The sequence below is a fragment of the Euprymna scolopes genome, chromosome 32 (genome assembly GCF_053919585.1).
Source record: "Euprymna scolopes isolate OS-2025 chromosome 32, ASM5391958v1, whole genome shotgun sequence".
In the NCBI taxonomy this organism is placed as follows: domain Eukaryota; kingdom Metazoa; phylum Mollusca; class Cephalopoda; order Sepiida; family Sepiolidae; genus Euprymna; species Euprymna scolopes.
The window spans coordinates 5,642,604-5,664,126 of NC_136513.1; the positions used below are offsets into that span (position 1 = coordinate 5,642,604).

At 33.5% G+C, this 21,523-nt stretch overlaps 1 protein-coding gene across 3 annotated transcripts in view; it reads left to right on the forward strand.

Annotated features, from left to right (window-relative positions):
• The first annotated feature begins 8,062 nt into the window (after positions 1-8,062).
• LOC145256195 (HEAT repeat-containing protein 5B-like) overlaps positions 8,063-21,523 on the forward strand; it is a 292,341-nt gene continuing 278,880 nt past the window's right edge. For all 3 annotated transcript variants that reach the window (XM_080114803.1, XM_080114802.1, XM_080114805.1), the window contains exon 1: positions 8,063-8,353. The gene's annotated coding sequence lies outside the window, so the exon portion shown is untranslated. The remainder of the gene's footprint in view (positions 8,354-21,523) is intronic.

Consider the following 21,523-nt stretch of genomic DNA (forward strand, 5'->3'; position numbering starts at 1 on the left):
AAATTTTTTCTAAGATAGACCTCTCAGATGCTTACTTGCAAATTAAGATCAGTGATGAATGCTCCAAATACTTAGGCATAAATACTCATAAGGGCATTTTTAAGCTAAAGAGGCTTCCTTTTGGATTAAAGGTTGCTCCTGCTATTTTCCAGCAAATTATGGACACGATGCTGGCAGGGTTGGAATTTTCAATGGCCTACCTTGACGATATCCTAATTAAAAGTGAAAATTTGCAAGATCATAAGAAGCATGTAAAAGAGGTATTCAAAAGAATACAGGAATTTGGTTTTAAATTGAGCCCAGAAAAATGCGATTTTTTTATGAAAAAAATTAAATATCTAGGTCAAATAATCGACAAAGAGGGTCGAAAACCGGATCCACAAAGGACTGAAGCAATTGAAAAGATGCCTGCTCCAGATTCAGTGACAAAATTAAAATCGTTTTTGGGATTAGTTCAATACTATGCAATTTACATCCCTAACATACATAATTTAAGAGCTCCTCTTAACGAGTTACTGAAAAAGGGTGTTAAATGGAACTGGAATAAGGAATGTGAATCTGCTTTCCAAAATATCAAAAGATGTCTACTGTCAGACTTAGCATTGGCACATTTCAATCCAGAAAAGGAACTAATACTAGCAACGGACGCCAGTGATTACGGTGTTGGCGCTGTATTACTTCACAAGTATGAGGATGGTAGGACAAAAGCTATCGCCCATGCTTCAAGAACGTTGGTTGCAGCGGAGAAAAATTACAGCCAAATTGAAAAAGAGGCGCTGTCGATAATATTTGGAATTACAAAGTACAATCGATTTCTCCATGGACGATCTTTTATTTTGCAAACCGACCATAAACCCCTACTTACCATATTTGGATCAAAGAAAGGCATTCCCACACATACTGCGAATCGATTACAGCGATGGGCTGTAACCCTCTTAAACTATCAGTTTAAGATGGAACATGTATCCTCAAAAAAGTTAGGACACGCAGATGCATTATCACGGTTGATCCCTAAAAGAAGCGAAAGTTTCGAAGAAACGGTAATTGCTGCGCTTAAAGACGAAAGTGAATGTACAAGTTCAATGTGTAATATGATACGTGAACTTCCGGTAACTTTCGAAAAAATAAAAAAAGAGGCAGTAAATGACATTTTCATTAAGAAAATGAAAAATCAATTGGGATGGATAAAAAAAAATAAAAAGGTAGATCAAACAACGCCTTTTTCCATCTGTGAAGATGTGCTCATGTATGGTGAGAGGATCGTAATTCCACTAACGTTACAGAGGAAAATTCTGAAGGAATTTCATACAGGTCATCCGGGCATTTCGAGAATGAAATCCCTTATTAGAGGATATGTGTACTGGCCTGGTATGGACAAGGAAGTTGAAAAATGTGTCAAGACATGCAGAGGATGTCAATTAGCAGCTCGAGATCCTCCAGTAAAAACGACGCCATGGCCAAAGACGGACCTACCCTGGTCACGTCTGCATATTGATTATGCGGGACCTATAAATGGTTATTTTTACTTGATTATTGTAGATTCTTTTTCAAAATGGCCAGAAATATTTAAGTTTAGACATCCAACAGCAAAAAACACTGTGAGTGCGCTTAATGAAATTTTTAGCCGTTTTGGAGTGCCAAAAACCTTAGTGAGCGATAATGGAACAGCATTTACTGCTCATGAATTCAAAGAATTCTGTGACTCACTAAATATTCTACATATGACAACACCTGTGTACCATCCACGATCGAATGGGTTGGCCGAAAAATTTGTAGATACGTTTAAAAGGGCACTTAAGAAAAATCTTACTACGGACACAGACGAACAATGTATTCAAACATTTTTAGCAATTTACAGGGTGACACCAAATCCTAATAATAATGTCAATTCTTCCCCGGCTGAGCTAATGTTTGCAAGAAAGATAAGATCTGTCTTCGATAGGCTGCTACCAGAGAAAAAGAAAGTTTTCAAAAAAGAAAACCTTAATACCAAGTGCTTCTCCCCAGGTGAAAATGTATATTTCAAAAATTTTCAAAATGGACGAAATCAGTGGGTTGAAGGTATTATCAAAAAAAGGATTGGGAGCATGGTCTATACCATCCAAGGATTAAGTTTTGTCTGCAAAAGACACAGAAATCAAATACGTCCCAGACTGTCTCCAAATGTGGAAGAGACACCAATGGAAACATTGTGCGATATTTTTGATATACCAAAACCAGCGTATGTACCGCAAACAATGAATATTTTGCCTGAACCGACCATACGGGCTGGACAGAAACCTTTACCCCGGGTAACGCTGACCAGAAGGAAAAGCGCAAGAAAGAGAAAAGTTACCAGGAGATTAAGCCCTGACCCTAAAAGGAAGAGGTATTTAAGCTAAAATCAGGAAGATTTCAGCTTCAGGGGGAGGTGTTGTGAAGGAACATAACTGGCTATACACCGGTTACAAACTGTATATATATATTGGACTGTTTGGCAGACAGCGGCAGACAGCGGCAGACAAGCAGTCGCAGTAAGACGGATAGTCTTACGTGTTGATTATCAGACTTTCTTCCCCATACTTGTTACTATGTACTTCTATTTACCTTAGGCGAGCAGCCTTACGTTTCTGTATTATAAATAAACCCCATTACACATACCACTCGGTGTAACTCACGTTTGTCTTTATTTCCTAAGTATTTAGGAATATAACAGTTAGTCAATCAAAACCTTTGTTCCACACATGTGGAGAGAGCATTTATTTCAATTAACAATATAGATGCTAGTACATTTTTAATTTCGACAGATGGCCTGACTATCTAAACTGGGTCAGTACCCTTAATGACTCAATCAAAACGTTTCATCAGCCATCTGGCAAATTCGTAAGTTAAATTAAAGTTAAAAAGACATTTTTTTTTTTTAATAATTTCAAATGAAAAGTGATCTTTTCATTTATAAATCTGCTTTTAATCATCAATTCAAATTAATTGTTTTGAAAATAATCTTGCCACACGATTTGTTATAACCTTTGAAATCATAAATGAAAATGACTTTTCTAAAATTATTGTTTTGATAAATTATCCAGAATTTTATAACTGTAGCTGAAATATGACCTTTTACAGTTTTCTAACAAAATTTTCTTCTAAAAATTCGTCAGTTTCAAATGATAAAACTAATACTATTTTCATGCCACCTATCTTAAAAGATTGTTGACCCTGTAGCAACATTTCACAGCGATCACCCCTTTGATACACCTACGCGTATGAAGAATGCATAGGAATGACGTCATGATGCGACCACCGCATACATAAAACTAAAAGAACTATGTTATGCTCCCTCGAGTAAACAGGCTGAAAGGTTCAAGAAGACCTGTATATAAAGATTTGTTCGCCAAAAAACAAATCAGTTTTGTCTTCAATTTCAACTTCAGTTCAACACGTATCGAGTAAGCTCTGTCTGCAGGAAACTTAAAACCCCTGTCATAATGTTCCATACGACAAACATGAATTTTAATACCCTCCTGAAAACTGACTACATTGAGGGAGGACTTAAATTTTCTTTTAAACAATTTTATTTTGAATTACTGTTCTTATGATATGAACGCACACGCACACACATTATATCACTTATATGATCTATGGACTGTTCTTCTCAAAAATAGCCACCCTCATCATACAAAATTCAATAATTTCAAGCCTTGTGCTATTCTCACAAAATCCTCCCTTCATTAATCCTTCATTATGAACATTCCACACAAAAAAATACGTACATTGGAACAACTTAAAGTAATATTCCTAACACGTAAATAAATGTTGTTTATGTCATGTTAATACCGTGTTTTCGTGTTTTTTATCGAGTGTCGTTATTTTCCGGATTTCATTTTTATTTCTTTATGTAAGGATGTGGATTGGTGAAACCTTTCTATTAATCGGCGATCCTGCTAAATTTACTTTTAATGGTCCCGCAGATATACTCCTACTCTCAACTCCAATAAAACTGCGACACACGCAACCTCGGTCCTAAAAATTGATCCTGATTATAAATTGGTTATCCTACTGATCCACACATTTTACAAAACCTCTTTCTGTTAATATATTTTCTTATAAGTGACTGTTGTTTAATTATTATGGCCTTCCATTTCTCGTAATAAATAATTTTACTAAGAATTCTTCATAAGTTTTGGTTTCAGTTTTGATTATAGCTGATAGCTTTCAAGTCATTCATTTTTTTATAAATAATTTTACCAAAAATTCTTCATACGTTTTTGTTTCAGTTTCGATTTTAGCTGAAGGAAGTCAAGTTATATATATATATATATATATATATATATATATATATATATATATATATATATATATATATGTACATATATTTTTTTCTTCATAAGTTTTGGTTTCAGTTTTGATTCAAGCTGATGCATCAAGTCATACAGATATATTTTTTACTTTTGAAATCACAACTAATCTATGTATTAATACGATAGTATGTGTGTTATTTTGTGTGATGTTCACATCTTTTTTCTTATGAGTGACTGTTGTTTAATTATTATGACCTTCCATTTCTCGTAATAAATAATTTTACTAAGAATTCTTCATAAGTTTTGGTTTCAGTTTTGATTATAGCTGATAGCACTCAAGTTATTCATTTTTTTATAAATAATTTTACCAAAAATTCTTCATACGTTTTCGTTTCAGTTTCGATTTTAGCTGAAGGAAGTCAAGTTATATATATATATATATATATATATATATATATATATATATATATATATATATATATATATATTTTTTTTTTTTTTTTCTTCATAAGTTTTGGTTTCAGTTTCAATTCAAGCTGATGCATCAAGTCATACTGATATATTTTTTACTTTTGAAATCACAACTATAAGAATCGATAAAATTGACTCTTATAATAATATATACGAAATCTGCATAAATTAAAATATCATATTTAAGCATATTTTACAACAGGGTTATACCAGGCGTCCCTGCTAGCTTAGATATATACTTTTGTAGTTTTAACAAAAGAGCTACAATAATATCAGGGCGTCTTCATTTATGCTAAACACCCACAGAATGCCAACATCAATATATTACAAGTGAATGAGTTTGCTGTGGAATTTCCACAGGTCCCGCTAGTTTTAATTAAATTAGTTAAAATTTGATACTAAACATTAAATCTGAGAATAAGTTTGTAGCACATATAAAAGATCTCATAGTGTTCCACTAGATCCCCAAAAAGAAGAATACAAAAAGAGATAGATGTCAAAAAAGGCAGTTTAGATAATTAGGTGTACAAAACTTACAAAGAACGTAAATCTTCTGAGGTCCAAAGAGGTGTTGTATTATAGCACAATAAGATAGTGTGTGTAAGAATAATATTAAAAGTGGTAGTTTTCCACATAGGGCTAGAGTAAGCATAAAGTTAAAGTAATGAAAAAATTCCGCTAGTTATTGGACTAAAGTTCTATTAAAAGTTAATTTGCTAGAGTTATGAGTTTGTTGCATGATATGATGAGAAAGTACATCATAGAGTAGCAAGATTGATTCTGTCTTTTTGGATGTATGAAATAGAAATGACCAGATGCTTTTTTTGAGATTATGTTTCTGAATTTTTTAGATAAAGATTTATAATTTGTATTATTGGGATTATTTGGACTACCGTTCACATCTTGAGTTCTTTTCACGTTTCGACGATGCAACTTTCGACCTTCTTCCGGTGAATCTTGTTAATAGAATTTTTCTGTTGAACTTGGGCATCTGCACGGAACTTTAAATGGAATTCTTTATTTATTTTTAAAGGTTAGCATGCTCTTGGTCTATCATCCATGACTAGGTAGAAGTTCTAAGTAATTTGCAATTGAATTCTGAGTACCACTCGCACAGAGGATTAACCCTTCAGCAACCACAAGAGAGTCACTTACAACTGACAACCAAGTATTTCATCCGTTATGCCACAGATACATGTAGATTCCCAAGTTTCTTGAGTTTAATAGGATACATCTGAAGAAGCTCAGGGATCACATGAACTGAAATGTTATAAAAATAACAGTCAAGATGAGAACAGTAGTCGGAATAATCTAAACAATATGTTTATCTTTAGTTTTTACCACTTTTACAGAATGCATCAGGAAATTTCATTTCATCCTTATGTACATTTTTGTAAATTGCTGAAACAAGCTAAACTCCAGAAGTAAATAATGGCATGGTTTTTATATATTTTTTTTAATTACTCCCATTAAGAAAGAAAAAATAAAGCTGATAAAAAAGTTGCTGTAAAAATGTTTGGATCATTCTACTGCTCCAAAAAGTACCTGATCTCTGATGCAATCGCCTATCAGATATATCATCAAACAGATTATTGATACTGTATGTGAGAAGGTGCCACCCAGAACACCCTGTCTTGCCATAACAGAATACAAAATCGACTTTGCAATCTAGTGAGACATGGTCCCATTGCTTCCTCACAGCCACTTACAGAAAAGTTTGCTAGTCTGTCTTTACACTTTACTTTATGAGAGTTGCTCAACAGAGCTCTAATCTCAGCTACTTTTTCCCCCTGTAAATATTCCCAGGCAAAACTCCCCTTGTTAGTACCATTGCAAAGAATTTTCTCGTGTACCTAAAACCAAACCGAACTTTCCTTACTTCATCAAGGAAAGAAAGCCTGGTTTGATTATAATCAAACCAAGCTTTCTTTCCTTCTTTTGGATACTTAAAACCAAACTGCAATTTCTTCTGTGTACTGCAACTCAAAATGAACTATCTTTCCTTCTTCTGTGTACCTAAAATCAAACTAAACTTTCCTTCTTTTTTTGTAAACTTAAGACCAAATCAAACTTTCCTTCCTTCTTCTGGATACTCAAAACCAAACCGAACTTTCCTTATTTCTTCTGCGTACTGCAAACCAAACCAAACTTTCCTTCCTTCTTCTGTGTACCTAAAACCAAATCAAACCAAACTTACTTTCCTTCTTATGTATACCTAAAACTAAACCAAACTTTTCTTCCCTCTTCTGTGTACTTAAAACCAAACTGAAGTTTCCTTTCTTTTTTTGTGTACTTAAAATCAAACTGAACTTTTCTTTCCTTCATTTGCATACCTAAAACTAGGCTGAACTTCTTTGAACACAGTTTTTCCAAGAACTTTCCATCCTTGGATAACATTACCTTACAATGAGACTGCTTGCCAAACCATTCTCTTAACTAATAAAACTCTGCTCATCTCACTAATCATTTCCAATCGTTCCACGGTATTGTTCACAATCTAACTGACAATTTCATTAATCCTTATCCTTGAATGACTTTAAACTTTGGTAAATGATAGTCACTGGTTAGTACAAAAAAACACTTCTATGAATTAGATATTAAAATAATAGATCTCTTTACTGCTATATTATAATAATAATAATAATAATAATAATAATAATAATAATAATAATAATAATAAGTCAACCCACATACACTGCAAACACTAACATGAAAGTTGCAATAGAAATAGAACAAAAAACAACAAAAAGAACAAAACCACAAGGGAGTAAGAAAACTGAAACAGAAAATTTTAATAATAATAATAATAATAATAATAATAATAATAATAATAATAATAATAATAATAATAATGATAATAATAATATAAAGGAGAAGACACTTTGTAATTTTAGTTATGCAAGAAAGATGTCTTAAAAGATATAACAATTAATGACACTTCGAATGAAATCAATGTAGAATAAATTGTGGTAGTGATTGTGACCCAACGGATCACGGGTACGTCTGGTATATATATATATATATATATATATATATATATATATATATATATATATATATATATATATATATATGCATCCATTTTTTTAAACTTAAATGTTAAAATGAATTATCGCTTAAAATAAGAGATTCTTCAAAACAACAAAATAACAAAAAAGTAAATCCACAAAATCCGCCTAAGATTCTTTTATGAATTTCACCAGAGTTTCAACTCATTTGACGGTTAAATGAGAAAAAATAACGTCGACTTTCCATTCCTCCAAACTTATCCCAAAAATTCCGATTCTTAGCGAGGAGCGATGACGTCATTAGATAGTGACGTCAGGAGACGGCGGGGGTAAAAGAAAGAGGAAGTGGAAATGATAGAGGAGGAGGAAGAGTAGATTTTAATATGAGTAGCCACGCATGCGCAGTGTTGCAAGCACTGGCGGCGTATTTTTAAGGTCGTCCCTAATGGCGAAGCGATTTATTTTATATCTATTCCATGATGACGGCCTCTTTTAAGGCTTCGTGGCCCCCCGTATCGTGACCCTCGTTGGATTACTGAGATAACCCCACATTTGATAAACGACTCATCCAAACGGGATCGGACATCTTTCCATGGAGTAAGTAGAGGCTGCTATATAATAGCCTTTTTTTTTCCACTGCATTCTTCTCTCGACCGCCCATGTTTACAAAAATAGAGAAATAATCTACCCCCAGAGTTATTTTTCTGTCTAAGAAGAAGAAAAAAAAGAGGTTATTTTTGTATTTATATTGCCCTTTTCGATATGTTTTGATTGATAATAACAAAACTATTCAAACGAAAACAAATACAATAATGTCTAATTCACGTAGAGACGGAAAACGCACATATAGACACGAAGAAAACGAAATGTATTCTGGTTGATTTAATTTCCTAATTTAAAAAAATGGGGTTAAAACATTGTTTAATTTACACAATTGCATTAAAAAAAATAAATGTATATATTCGTTTAAATAAATAACTGAAATATGTAAGGCACTTAGAGGCGATAAAAACACAAATTGTCACACAATTGATGTATTTTATTTACGAATTAATTCCACCATAAAAATAAGTGTTTTTTTTTTCTTCTCATGTATCTTTTTATATTGTCTTTTTTGGGCATCTCTGACATTTCTTAAAATGATTAGGAAATTTCTTTTTAAAATGATTTTATTTTTTTAAATGCCATTTATTTAGGCATTGTATTACTTATCTTATAACCTGTGAAATAAAAATCTCAGAATCGGTTCAAATTGTCATCAACGTCAATATTTAATCCAATAAACCCAAACAATGTGCCCGTAAATTGTTGTTTACTATCATTCTTGATTTCAGCCATTTATTCTTAAATTGATGGCAACCAGAGCTATTTTTATTGCGAATGTAGAGTAAACACCCAAAGAATGTCATTTACTTACAGAGATTGCCCGAGCCTTAATTGAGCGCTCGGCGAACAGAAACTTTTTTTGGTACATATGCACTTATGTTACCGGGCTGAAATAATATTATTATTTAGAAAGCCATTCTTAACATTGTAATTATTCTGTACTTTCACCTAACAATTTAATAAAAAAAATATCGTAGAACTTGAATTAAACTTGAAAATATTATATAAAAAAAATAGCACGGTAACATAAGTGCATAAGCACCACTTTTTTACTCCCTTTTTTTGGGGGGGTCTGTTGTCACTTGGACTTAGAGTTATAATTCCTTTGCTTTGTTTTTATTATTATTTTTTTTGTGTGCGTTTGCGAGGAATGAAAACGAGAAATTGCGTAGGGAAGCTGATAAATTGTAAATCGGACATATTTACGAAATATTAAAAAGCCAAAGGAAGGGATGATGCTGAAATAGAAATTGGTTGATGTTCCAATTCATCATTTCTACATCTCAGCCAAATCCAGAAATCGTCAAAACTCTGGGATCTTTGTTGAATTCTTCGATGTACGTTCTTTACAAATATTGTATGTTTAACGTAAATTTTAATGTTTCAAAACGTTTTTATATTGCGATGAATATATGAAAATAAAAAATAAAACAGCGCTTATACAGTAGGTACCTCCAACACGCGCCACAGATTTACCCCCCCCCATATGTACCTGTAATTTAATATTATCATCCTAACGTTTTACCATTTAAAAGAAGCTTCAAATAAACTAATTTTTTTTTTAATTTTTCAGCATACAAAAATAATGAAAACGCGAGACTAAAATCATGTTTACATTATAGACGTTTTGGGTTTGTATTACTGTACACATAGATTCGAAAAAGTTGTCAAAAAACAAATATATAACAAATAAATGTTATCAAAGGCAAGATAAGTTACTTTTCTGCCAAACTGGATATATTTTTTGTGTTTTTATTCAATGTAACATATTTATTCAGCTCGAAAAACATACAGTGTTTACCGATGTATTCGAAAATTCAAGATGGCGTCTCACACCCTCTTTAATACCGTAAGTATGGAAAAAGGTGTTATAAATAAAAAACTATACAAAATACTATTAAAAACCCGCCGAATATATGTCAACCTATGTCACGGTAACATATATTGATCGAGTTTTTAGCAGTATTTTATCCAGTTTTTTATTTATAACATCTTTTCCCACACTTACCGTGTTAAAGAGAGAATAAGACGCCATCTTGAATGTTCCAATACATCGGTGAACACTGTATGTTTTTCGAGCTGAATAAATATGTTACATTGAATAAAAACACGAAAAATATATCCAGTTTGGTAGAAAAGTAACTTATCTTGCCTTTGATAACATTTATTTGTTATATATTTGTTTTTTGACAACTTTTTCGAATCTGTGTACAGTAATACAAACCCAAAAAAACAACCTTTGTTTAAACTTTATATTGCGAAATATTGTAATTTAATATCATTTAAAGCTTGTTAAAAATAATTATTTTAAAGATTGTTTTATTGTGATTCAAATAATTAGAGAAGAAACAAATTTATCGAGAAAAGGCGTTTATTTTTAACATAATATTGATTTTATTTACAACTTTAAGGTAAGTGAAATAAATAACGGGTTTATATATAACTATTTTTTTAAATTATTTGATTGTTTCAGCTTAAAATGTTGACATTTTTATGGGCTTAAATTATGCAAAAATAAATGAATATCGAAAATTTCAGGAAAATCTGACTATTTGATTTTTGCTAGATTTTTAAGAGTGTTGTGTTCACGGCTTGACAACTTTTTCGAATCTATGTGTACAGTAATACAAACCCGTTTTTTTTTTTTTTGTTTTTTCTTTAACAGGTTTCGAATATTATAAAAATTATATTCATATAATAGAATAAATGACTCTTGGTAATATTAAAATCGGAAATTAAACATCGACCTAAAAATATTCGTTTTGATTTGATCATTTGAATTAATATAGTGTCAAATTTATTTTTTTAGCCTTTTCAAGAAAAGGTATGGATGCCTTGCCTCTCAGTTACATTATCTTTATATACATAAGTTTCAACAGAAGACGTTGAAATTAATTTTATTTGGTACTCATGCAGAGAGTGATTCGTGCTGAAAATAATGTTATTTAAAAAGCCATTCTTAACATGGGGAGGGTGTTTTGTACCTATTCTGTACTTTAACCTTACAATTGAATAATAAAAAAAAAAACTTTAATTAAACTTGGAAATACGATTTAAAAATAGTGCGGATCACTCTCTGCATTAGCACCTTTTATTTTAACTCTCATCTGTGTAGTTCGTTTAAAAAATCTATTTTTTTTATCCATTTTTTTTTTTATTATAAATTTTATTTATAAATTTCTGCACAAAACCATATTACGTTTATTGTGTAACGTATAAATTTTGGGTAAGTGTTACCTTATGCTACAGCAGAACACTGACCACTCTAATTTGTTTTTTAAGGGTATTTGAGGTCACTGACAATGAATTTGATAAGCCTGTTGTAAATTTACCATTTGCATGGTATAAACCCCTGGACCCTGGGACTATATTACGCCATTTCACCACCTTCAGTAGTGTTTTCTTACATGATGCGTTCACATGCGGGTAGTGATGTGACTTATAACATTGCGGAGGAATCTTTAAGCGCACATCAAAAATAAGTTTAAAAAAAAAAAAAAAAATGTGGTTCATTTTTTTTTGTGTGTTACATAGTTTTTAATGCTTTTTAATTGATCTAAAAGTTTTCACGAGTTTACAAAAACATGTTTTCCGTTTTTATAGAACTTGTGTAATTTAACAGGTGATGTTTTTCGTTCTTTTTTTGGGGATGATATTCAGTTATAGAACTTATGTCGTTTAACAAGTGCTTCTGCAGTTTGATTAACCGTTTTTCCCTAAGTAACACGCCGACATTTACCGAGTAGGATACTGTTTAACATTTCACAAAACTTCTGTTTACATGGAGGGGGGGGGCTCCTCTTCAATATAATTTTGTGTCATCCTGTCATTGTAATAATACTGCTCCCAACCCATTAGATGAAGCATCGCTGGAAACCAGTCTCATTTGATGGGTTGTACAGGCATAGCACAGGTGCAGAACACAATACTTTTTTGATGGAGATGAATGCATCCTGTTGTGTATTGCCCCAAACGAACGTGTATTTCTGACTTAAGTTACTTAATGGTTTAGTCATGTTGGCCAGGTTTAGGATGAATTTTCTCAATTGATTCACCATCCCTAGGAACCAGCGGGTTTCTCTCATGTCCATTAGGAATTTGAAAACACCAGTGAGCCTTTCTGGATCTGGTTGCAGACCGTCAGCACTAAGTATATATCCAAGAAATTTCACTGATTTAGATATTTTGCATTTTTCTGAGTTTAGTGTAATGCCAGCAGCCTGAATTTTTTTTAGTCAGTCATCATGTTCTTGTTGATTTTTGCCATATACTAATACGTCATCTTGCATGCATATTGTTCCGATTTCATTCTCTAGTACTTGTAACATGTACCTCTGGTAGATCTAACTGGCTGATGAAATACCAAATGGGAAGTGGTTGAATTGGTACCATCTGAATGGGATTATGTCGTCAGCGCACGGGATTCTGATGAGAGTAGAATCTGCCAATATTCACTGTTGGTGTTCAATTTGCTCATGATTTTCACTTCCTCTAACTGGGCCAAAAGGTGGTCAACCGTGGGGAGCATGTTGAGTTCACGTTTTATGCACTTATTGAGCTTTGTGAGATCTACACATATCTTAATCTTCCTGTTTGCTGTTGGTACTACCACCATGGGAGAACACCATTTCATGGGTTTGTCAATGTTGCTTATGACCCTCAGCTTTTCCATTCTCTGGAGTTTTGCCAGTGTTTTCTTCATCAAGGGTAGTGGTACGTGTCGTGGTGTGGGTACTGAGAATGAACTCGCATCTGGGTGTAACAGTATGTTATATTCCTCCCCAAATGTGAATAGGTCTGGCATTTCCCTTTTTTTATGAAATAGTTGTTTTTGGCTCCTGATAGTAAGTTTGGATGGACAGTTACAAGCTTAAGTGCCTCAATGGCTGGCCTACCTAACAGCGGCTCCTCAAGATTGAGAATAATAAATATCTGCTGTTCTGTTGTAAGTTCTTTATGCAAGACAGTTTGAGTGGAATACATCTCGGACCATGAAGGGTTTTGTGGGTATTCAAGAAGTCTGGTAGGTCCCTCCTTAATTTGCAGATGTGCTCTGGAATCGTCATATCTGCCCCAGAGTCTAGATTGAATTTCAGTGGTACTCCATTGATGGCGATATCTGTTTGCTAAGGTTTACTCGTGCTGATCTCTGATATCATTAAGACACCAAGGTACGCACTCTGGTCGCTTTCACAGTTAATGTTTAATTTTATGCAGCCTTCTCGGGTAACAGCACTAGGCATAGTGGCCAATCCTACCACAATTGTGGCAGGTGACTGAAATGGCAGGGCACGCACGTCTCTGATAGTGGATTTGTTATTGCAATGGTGGCACTCGGCTTCCGGTCTATGCTACTGGGTATGTTCGGGGTTTTTTTTTTTTTTGTTTTTTTTGTTGATTTTCATAGCGCAATTCTTGTCAGGATCTTGTCATGTGTTTACCTTGACCTTGTCTGCGAATTCTGTTGTCACTAACGGAATGCAATATTACCATCATCTGGTTCTTCATCATCAATGTGTTCTGGAGATTGCAGGAGATGTGACTTTATAGTCTCACTCTGCCATGCACGTCGAAGGTGAGGTCTGGAATCATTTGCAGATTTAGTGATAACTTAGGATCCATGCACCCAATTAAAATTCTTTCACGAATTAATTCCTCATGCAGGTCTTGAAAACTGCAATTTTTAGCCAGTGTGATGAAAGAATCAATGGACTCGCCTAGTTCTTGACATCTTTGATTGAATCTGGCCCGTTCATAAATTGTATTTGTGTCGTCTTTGAAGTGATCATTGAACTTTGATACCACTATATATATATATATATATATATATATATATATATATATATATATATATATCACTGCCCATATATTATACTGCCCACTTTGTTAATTGTTAAAACTTTTTCTTCATATAAAACATTTGTTAGGTGGAAAGCTATTTATCAGCTCCATTATTTACTCTATTACTCTCGAAATAAAACCTTCATTTAAATTGTTGGTTTTTGTTTTCTTATTTCTACAAATGAACTACACATTTCAACTAAACTAAAGGACAGAAATCACAGAAAAAAATATGAGATATCTATTTGAAGTACACATTTCAACTAAACTAAAGGACAGAAATTACAGAAAAAAATATGAGATATCTATTATCTGCTTTAGTGCAACTTCAACATATTTTTTGGTCATTTTGAAACTGCATTAACCTTTCCAGTTTACTTCCCGCATAAATTTATGGGTCCTGGGTAAGACCTCAAACTACATTTGACAATGGAGTTTATCTAGGGGACAGAATGATACCCCGAACCACTATTGCTTTCTGGTGGGACATGATAAAGGCCTAGTAGCTGTTTGTCCCCTGCCAGGGTTGCAGTGAAAATCTTTATCAATGAATTTCCCTTCAATTAAGAACTTCACAAACTCTTGTAATTGCCAGTTTCCTGGGGGCCATTTATGTTAAGTACCTGCTGTACATGAAGGCATTTTTTTTCTGAGAGCTTATGTTCTGCAGTGCTGAAATCGAACAAAGGAAAAGGAAATATATTCTACGATTTCTTTTTCTTTTTTGCGTCTTGAAACGGGAATATGTAAGAAATAATTTTGTGCGTCAGCCTCTCTTGGTGTCTGAGTTATAATCTTAAACGATGATCTTCTTTGAGATGCTATCTATTGATTCTTGGGCATGCGTGATTCACGTGTGAACGTGATTTTGCGTTATGACTCCCCCCCCCCTGCGCTTCCTATTTAAAGCGGCTGAATACACCATGGAGGTCGTATTTTTCGGTATTGGCATTCAGGCAGTTGAAATGGTTGGACACACATTAGTGCTTCCAAACCTTGGAGGTTGCAACAGTGCAACCTGTTGCAACTTCCTCCCTGTTTCAAGCTACATCACTGGGAAGTCACCATATTTTAAAGGAAGATGTTAAGGTGGAAACCAAGTAAAAAATTTACAATGTTATTTAAAAACACATTCTTAACATAGGGAGGGAAGCATTTTTATTTATAAATAAGATACTGTAAAAATTGGATTTAACTTGAAAATCCTATCTAAAATATAGCAGTCTGTATTCCGCATAAGTAAAAAAAAAATCTCTAATTTTGTGGTAAATTTAGTTTTTGAAATTTACCTTGCTGATAAATTACCATTTTTTTTGTTTGACATGAGCTCCTCCCCCTGTTTTTTATTTCTGTGAACAATTTATAAAAGAAGAGTGAGATAGAACAAAAAAGATAAAGAAAGTAGATAAAAAAACTTACCTGCAATTTCTATTTAATCAAAGGTAAAAATGAAAGGCCTTTAGAATATCATGCCATGCGTCATTCTTCCTGATAACAAACAATAGTATTTCTCATTTGTTTTCTTCAAAAGAATAAAACGACATGAAACTTTCTCTTTTCTTTCCTCAGACATTGTATAAAAGAAATTAATACCCGGCGTTGCCCAGAAGTCGTCCTATTTTTTATTCAATAGGATTTTGAGATTCAAATGATTTAATTAGGGCATCATTTATTCATAAACACTGAACCAAATTGTTATAAAACTAAGTAATTGTTAAGGTGTAAATGTTCTATCTATAAAATGACTGGATGTAAGCAAGTGACAAAATACATGAAGATTTCGGCATTCCGACAGATTTCCTCCGACATTTCATTGTTGGATTATCTTCCCTGTTTTCTGGACGGTGATAGACGATTCGGCATGCCCGGCGAAACATCTTCCAACAGATATTATGTATTATATAATATGTGATATATTATTTTTTATCATTTATTAACATAATGTGAACAGTTCTTACTTTTATTTATAAAATGTGTAATATTTATTTCTTGTAGCTGTTAACTTTATGTGAAACGTTCTTAAAAGTAAATAAATTTTTTTTTTTTTTTTTTTTTTTTTTTTTTAAGAAAAGTATCATTCTTACACCAAACTACTTTTAAAAAATTTTTTTTAATTACATTTTCACCCCAAACAAGGCACATTGCCACTTTGATGTAGAGGGCTACTATTAGGGACACAAGTTACAAGGGGTACTATGTGGGGAGTTGGGCAGCAAAACGTCGGTTCACGTTACACTTGAACTTCTGCATGTCAGTACTGTTGGGGAAGCAGGAACCTGGAAGGGAATTCCAAAGTCTAGCAGTTCTGGGGAAGAAACTACTGGAGTAGAAGGCTCTCTTACATCTAGGGATCTCTACTGTGAAGGGGTGGGATTTAGCTGCTTGTCGGGTTTGTTGGGGATATTTACATTGAAGGGGTACAAGTGCTTGCAGTTTGTCGGAACATTCACTGTTAAAGTACTTGTAGAACAGGCAGAGGGATGCTACATTTCGTCAATGGGATAGAGGCTGAAGCTTGGATGACAGTTCAGGACCTAGCGACTCTCTTTTGAACCTTGTCTAGAGTGAGACTAGTAGCAGATGCACCGGCCCAAATATGACAATACTCCATACATGGGCGAATGGTGGCCTTATAGAGGTGCAGGATACTTTCGGACGTTAGTAGTTTTCTAGCACGGTAGGGAGAACCTACCTTTTTCGCAGCGGTCCTGGCAATGCTCTCATGTTTCCTGTGAACATTAGGCCGAGGAGTTTACAAGATATGCTTTCAGATAAGTCATTGGCCATTGCTATTGGTGGTAGAGAAGGTTTCTTGTAATTATTGAAGGAAACGAGTTTAGTCTTGGCAGCATTGAATTTGACCATCAATTTATGTCTCTATTCCACTACAGATTGGAGGTCATCCTCTAGTGTTTCTGCTATTTCTTTAGATATGTGTTCATTTGTTTTCCTGTCGTGTCTGTTATAGAGCGTGGTGTCATCAGCATATATACCCATCTCACAGACAATTTTGTCAGGGAGGTCATTTATGAATATTAGGAATAATAGAAGTCCAAGGATAGACCCCTGAGGCAATCCTACATTTATATCATATTGTTTAGATGTACGACCATCGATGACAACCTGGATTTTTTTCTTATCTAAGAAGGATTTAATTATGTTAAGTATTTTTTCAGTGATACCGTATGATCTGATTTTCCTGAGAAGACCTTCATGCCATACCCTGTCAAAAGCCTTAAATATATCTAGAGCTACCGCTCTACCCTCCCTTGTTTTGTCAAGTGAATGGTATATATGCTTGGAGATTAGTTAGGATGTCTGCTGTGGAATGGGCTTGCCTAAATCCATATTGTTGGTCAGTTAGAAGTTTAGCATCTGTAAGGTGATGGACTAGAGTTTGGTTAATTATGGACTCAAATATTTTGGTAAAAAATGGGAGGAGGCTAATGGGACGGTAATTTACCGGGTCAGTTCTTTCGTCAGAATTCTTGAAAACGGGTACCACAGAAGCAGTTTTCCAGTAGGCAGGAAACAAGATTCATTAAGGCATTTGTTGTAAAGTTTGGAGAGAACTGGAGCTACTTCGGCGGAGCACTGTTTTAATAGCACAGCCGGGATGAGATCAGGTCCACATGCTTTTGAAGTGTCAAGATTTTTTATGATAGCATGCACCTGAGAACACCTAGTGTTGCATCTGTCTGCAAAGGAAAGTCCGGGAAAGGGTGGTTAGCAGGGTCCAGTGTGGAGTTGGAGGCAAACCAACTGGCAAGCATGTTAGCCTTCTTGGTTGCTGAGCAAAGAACCTCATGATTGTTGGATAGTGGGAGTATTTTTGATTACCCATTATTTACTACACTGTTGTAGATTATCCAGAAGTCACTGGTTCCTAATTTCTGTGCTTCGATGCGTTTTTTTGGTGGTTTCAGTAAATTCTCTCTTAGCTGTCGCTATTTCTTTCTTACAGTTCTGGCTTCTATATACTTCTGTCTGTTTGAAATGGATTTATGTCTGTTAAATCTGCGGTACACATGCTGCCTTTGCGCGATGGCAGCTGCACATGTGGAAGTAAACCATTGGAGAGAGTGGGGTTTGCTATAAAATTTCCATGTGGGAACATGTGCTTCAATTGCTGTTTTGAACCATCGTTCTGTTTATGATTGTTCATTTTTGAAAAATAAAAAAAAATTTAAAGCCATTGAATTATAAGTAATTTGCCATATTTATAGGTAAATGTGCACTGAACAGATACCATAATACTTAAAGTTAAATTCAAATTTTGATATATCTTTTAATTTAAACACAAAAAGAAACGTACACAGTAAAACCATACGTTTTATTGTCGCATTGATTATTTATTTGTAACGCAAATTAAAAAAACATTTTCGGTGCTATTTATTTCTGTTGGTAGTGTAGAAGAAAATGCATGAATGTTTTTTTAAGAAAGGTATATTAAAAAATGGAGAATAAATAAAAAAAAAATTAAGGCGGTGGGTAAATCGCTGTTGTAAAATGCTCTTATGGTTGTCAACGGGTTAAAGTAGATTTATTTGTTAAAAAAATTGCGTTAAAATAACTTAAACATAATACGGAAATGAACGATGTAAAAGTATTAGCAATTGTTTATTTGGATAATTTAAATGTGGAAAAAAAAAAAAACAATTGGGACGCTGAAAACGTACACAGTAAAACAATATGTTTTATTGTTGCGTGGTTATTTGTTTATGTATGTATGCGCAACCGGAAGTTGTAAACCGGATGTTGGGTTGCAACACCCGTTACAAGGTCATTTGTGTTTTATAATTCGATTATATTGAAATAATTCTTTAAAATTTAGTTTTATTTCATGCTAATGCATTTTTATTTAAAATAGCTGTATCCGCCCGGCCACTCATTGCTGTGACTGTGTCTGGTTGATGCAAATATTAGATAGATTTGTATCGTGGACATGCACACACATGCATCCACAACCAAAGATATACTCACAAAAACACTTTGCAAGTATTCAGGAATAGACAATTTAAAGGCTTTAAAATCACACATACGTAGATTTTCAAGTATATGAACTGTCAATTTCTGGTTATGATTAAGTGCTCGGCAAAATCCGGTCTCAGCTATATTATCCGCTTAATCCATTTTATTTATTTTTTATTTAGCGTAAAAAGGAAGAATGTCAGTTAAATAGTCAGAAATAAAAAGTTTAAACACTTCCAAAGCATACATAAGGAGATTTATGAAGTAAATAAACAGTCCATTTCTGGTTTATCGAAATCCTGGTGTCTGCTATATTAATTGCTTACAGTTTTAGTTTTTTTATTTAGCATAACTAAAGAAAGAGTGTTAGTAAATCGTACCAACAAATAGATAAATGTTAGATATAAGCAATGTAGGTCACTGTAAGTTTTTGGCAAAATCCAGGTCTTGGCTATATTATACATTTAATCCGTTGTATTTTTTTTTTTTCTTTTTTTTTTATAGCACAAAAAGAAAGAATTTTAGTCAAATATTCAAGAATAGGCAGTTTAAAGGTTTCCAAAGCATACATCATATTTTTGCAGTAAATAAACTGTCAGCTTCTGGTTCATCAAAATGCAGGGTCTTGGCTGTATTAATTGCTTAATCCGTTTTATTTTTTTTTTATTTTGCATAACTAAAAAAGAATCCTAGCATAACTAAAGAAAAATATTGTAATTTTTGGAAAAGAAAGATTCGGGTAGCTTATATATATATAAAAAAAAAAAGGGGAAGTAATTATCAGCATGTGTCGATGTTTCAGAAAATAGTATTTAATAAGTGATGCCATATTTGAAAATTTCTGAAGCGTTTGTTTTTTGCAATAAGATTTAGATTCTGGAATGAACAAATTGTCAACTGTCTGCCAATGAGATTTGGTGGAATGTGAGAAGGGAGAATTTATTTTTGAATTTGGAAATGGAAAGATCATGATATATTTATGAGTATAGGATCCCATTAATAAGGGTGCAACCTCAGATCTGTCGAAAGTCCAGAATTTCTCCCGGTGATGAGTGGGGACAGAAGGAGCCTTGTTAATTAGCAGGAAAAATAGGAACTACTGTCTCTAAAGATGATTGTGATGGTGTTGCTCCTAGGATGTAATGTGTCTAAAATGATGTTCTAAAGTTACATAAGATAGTGACTAATAGTCTAGACATAATAAATTTGTATGTGGCATCTGTTTTTGCAAACCTACAGTACTTTGACCCAGAGAAGAATTTCTGCAATCAAAATATTATAGGAGATAAATATTCGAGTAATTATAAATTCTTAAAATAATAAAAATTAATTAAATCCTCGTAGTCGCACGTGTATAAAGTTATTGCAGCTTTTGTTTTTTTTATATAAATATAGAAATGGCGGAACAACTGTTTAGTTTTCTTGGGTCTGGAGGAATCAACATGCTTCCACTGGGAACTCTGTCTCTTGGTCATAGTAGTAGATCCAACTTTTATCGCAAGTCACCAGAGCATCAAGAACTGTGGGATCTGAATTGATCAGCTTGACTATTTCTCTCCTGTCAAGACAACCTCTTTCTTTCTGATCTTCTCTGAGTATGCAAATCTTTCACATCTTCAGTTCCTCATGAATAAGTGTGTATACAGTTCCCACACTGACATCAAACTGTGAACTTATTGTCTCTATGAACACATGACGATCCTTATCTATGGAGTTCTTTATTTGGACAATCAACTCTGGTGTTTTGACTTTCTTACTCCTCCCCCACCTCATCATCTCTCACAGACTCCCTGCCTTCCTTGAATCTTTTATGTCACTCAAAAACTGATGCTTGATTCGTACAAGATGGTCCAAAAGCAGTCTGAAGCATTCTATACGTTTCTGTGACATTTTTTCCAAGTTTAAAACAAAATTTTATTGCATATCGTTTTTCTAAACGGTCCTCATGTCCAGATTGCATTTTTGAAATTCACTAGCTGGTTTCAGTAGGGTACATTCCAATTCGTGCTATAGTTGTGCATTTGAACCTGAAATCATAAAAATTGGTCAGTCATCTAGTATGTATAGCAATAATATACTGAATTTTTAAGAGTCTGCGACAATTTTAAATGCCTGGAAACTTATTGAAGTAAATTAGGATGCATAAAATACCAATAAAAATAATTTTCATTTATTTGTGCTTTTGAAGTCATAAATAGTTTTAGTTATTAACAGATTCCCCTTACTCTCTACTTAAGGCTGATTGTGTAAACAGACAAGATTAGTGATTGTCGATAAAAATCAATAATGAATGGTCTATATTGGAAAAGTGATCGATAGTGTTCAATATTGTTCATATAGCATCACTTT